This window comes from Urtica dioica, chromosome 6 (assembly GCF_054948205.1).
Source record: "Urtica dioica subsp. dioica isolate 48M chromosome 6, U.dioica_male_clone48M_v1_H2, whole genome shotgun sequence".
Taxonomy (NCBI): Eukaryota; Viridiplantae; Streptophyta; class Magnoliopsida; order Rosales; family Urticaceae; genus Urtica; species Urtica dioica.
Window position 1 is genome coordinate 1,427,154 of NC_142761.1, and position 3,103 is coordinate 1,430,256.

The window sequence follows — 3,103 nt, forward strand, 5'->3', positions numbered from 1 at the left end:
ATTGCTCTTCATTCACATGACTACTTTTCTCTCCAGAGAGTCCTTATGCCTAATCAATGATGTACAATTTGATTTGTCAAGCTACGAAGTTAGAGATCTTATGTTATATATATATATATATATATATATATATATATATATATATATATATATATATATGATTTCATTTCATTGGTAGCTGTGATTAACATATACTACTACAAATTTGGTTTTCTGATGCGCATGATTATCAGGTGCGACTAGTCGCATCTAAATGACTTTCGGGTGCGACTAGCAGATTGTCAACCCGAAGTATAAAAAATTTCGCTAAATTTTTTTTTGCTTTTGAGTATCAGGTGCGACTAGTCGCATCTGATAGTTTAAAATTACTGTCGCACCTGATTGTTTAAAATTTTAACCGGGTCAATTCTCCCCCTCATTTTTTCATTCAGTTTTAAAAACAACAACTCCTCTCTCTCGTAGAAGAAGAAGAGAGAACCGAGAGGGAGGGAAAGAGAGATCGAGCGAGAGAGAGATGATAAGAGAGCGAGAGAGCGAGACTGAGAAGGGGAGAGACCGAGGGACAGGACGCACGACCACCGGCACCAGCCCGAGACCCCAGCCACCGAGCCCAAGCGCCACCCGCGCGCGGCCGAGAAGGAACCAGCGCCGCCGCGATATTTTTCATGGATAGTAGACTGTATGAGCTTTCTAAAATGACCAAGAACATGTAAATCCATTGAGTATTGAATGAGTTATGAATTTCCAAAGTTTGTGTTTCGCAGCAGTAAAACGGGATTTCCAGAATTGTAACAGTGAATTACGGGCTGTTTTTGAGATAGTTATTCTTGTCGTATATATGCTTGTAATATCTCGTTAGAAAGCTACATGAGTTTACTTTCATTTGCCGCTAGAATCAATCGATTTCAAGTTTTGTAGCTCGAGTTATGATGGCTTAAGCGCTAGTGGGTCAGGCTGTCGGGAATTCTTTTGACTTGTTTATGTTTGTCGAGCGTTCGATTCTTGTGAGACCGACGCCGCAAAATCCGAGGAGGAAGAAGGAGTGAGGGTCCGTGTTTGCTGATTCGCGTGGTCCGATTTTGATTTTTCTCGCCGTGCGCTCAGCCCCTGCTCACTCTCCACCGTGCGCTTGCCTCGTCCCGAGTCTCTGCAGGTTAGTGTTTAGTTTAGAATTTGTGATTAGTTTGTGAAATTGTGAAATAGTAATATGTTTAGTTTAGTTTAGTTTGTGAAATTGTGAAATTGTAATTAGTTTAGTTTGTGATATACTAATATGTTTAGGTTAATGTTTAGTTTAAATTTGTTTTTGTTTTAATTAGTTTTTATATATTGTAATTTATCAATTAGGAATTGTAATTAGTTAATGAAATTAAAATTAAGATTAATAATTGTAATAATGTAATAATGTGATTAGTTTATCAATTAGGAATTGTAATAAGTTAATTAGTTAATTGATTAGTAATTGTAATAATGTGATTAGTTTAAATTTGTTTTTGTTTTAATTAGTTTTGATATATTGTAATTTATCAATTAAGAATTGTAATTAGTTAATGAAATTAAAATTAAGATATATTGTAATTTATCAATTAGGAATATAATGAAATTAGTTTTGATTAGTTTTAATATGCTGATTATATATTGTAATATATAATCAGCATATTAATTTTTTTTTTAAAAAGATAAAGAGCATCAGGTGCAACTAGTCGCACCTGATAGTCAAGACTTTCAGGTGCGACTTGTCGCACCTGATAATGAAGAGGATTATCAGATGCGGACTTTCGGGTGCGACTTTGTCGCATCTAAAGTCGCACCTGAAAGTACTTCCAGGTGCGACTTTTGCACTTTCAGGTGCGAAAAAAGTCGCACCTGATACTATATTTTGTACTAGTGATATACAAAATTTTTGCTCAGAATTGCTTTTAAATGTACAGGTTTTGCTCATGGAGTTTATAAATAAATAAAACAAATATAGCGCTTTGGAGTAGGCTAAATCATTTTTCTTTCATGGTTAACTTATCCAATGTTATTATTGGTTTCTTTGGCTTGTAGTGGTGGGGATAAACATGAGCTTCGAACGACGACCGGAGAAGAACCAAGAAGCTCTTGACTAAGCAAATCTGATGGAAATTGACTAAAATATATGAAAAAAAGAAAGAAACACTTGTAACACCCCTAAATGAGAATTACTTGAAAATAGAAAGTTAAAAACAAATCTAGATATAATTTATATAAAAGATCGTAACTTCAACTGAAAGACAACAAGAAAACAACTTTTAAATCACCCGCAATTTAACTTCAAGACAAAGCTCCTTCAAAACGCAATGACATAAACATACTAATTGTACGTAGGTAACTCGATCATTTTATATTCCGCTTTTATGAGTTCATGTTGTTTAGAGCACATTTAGATCGTATTTAATTTTAGCAAAATGAATCGTCAATTAAGTTTAAGATCTAAAAGATGAAATTTAAAATCACGACTCCTATCAAAGCTCCTGATAGTACAAAAGCAAAGTTCTTGTTTTGATAATTGAAACATAAAATTTAAACAAAACTAAAAAAAAAATCTTCAATTGGAGATGCTAATCGATATTTTTGTGCATGATAAAGATGGGCACTACCACAAATTTTAGTTTATACGACGGAGCTTTTACAACGATATATCATACTTTGTAAAAATTTGGCATTTTTACAATTGAAGAGTTATATACACAACGGTAGAGTGTACTAGTGTAAGGTCTCGCCGCCACGATGTTGTGCTCTCGTCGTAGCGAGATCCTTCCACAATGGTACAATGTACCGTTATAGGTATCACGACCCGCGACTGATCAACTCGAGATTACACATAACTTAAAACACAAATACTAAAACGTTTAATAAACGTGAAGCGGCGGAAGGTTATAAAATGGAAAAAAATTGGATACAAACTCCAATTAAACACAATAATGAAGTTAGAAACTAAGAATTTGAACTAAATCATAAAAAACTAACGACAAATTTCGTGAAGAACACTAAATATCATCAGATTTTAAGAATTGTCAGTATTTGACCACTTACCGGTAAGTTTCCGTCGGAATGCGTGAAAATTTGCCTAAAGACAATT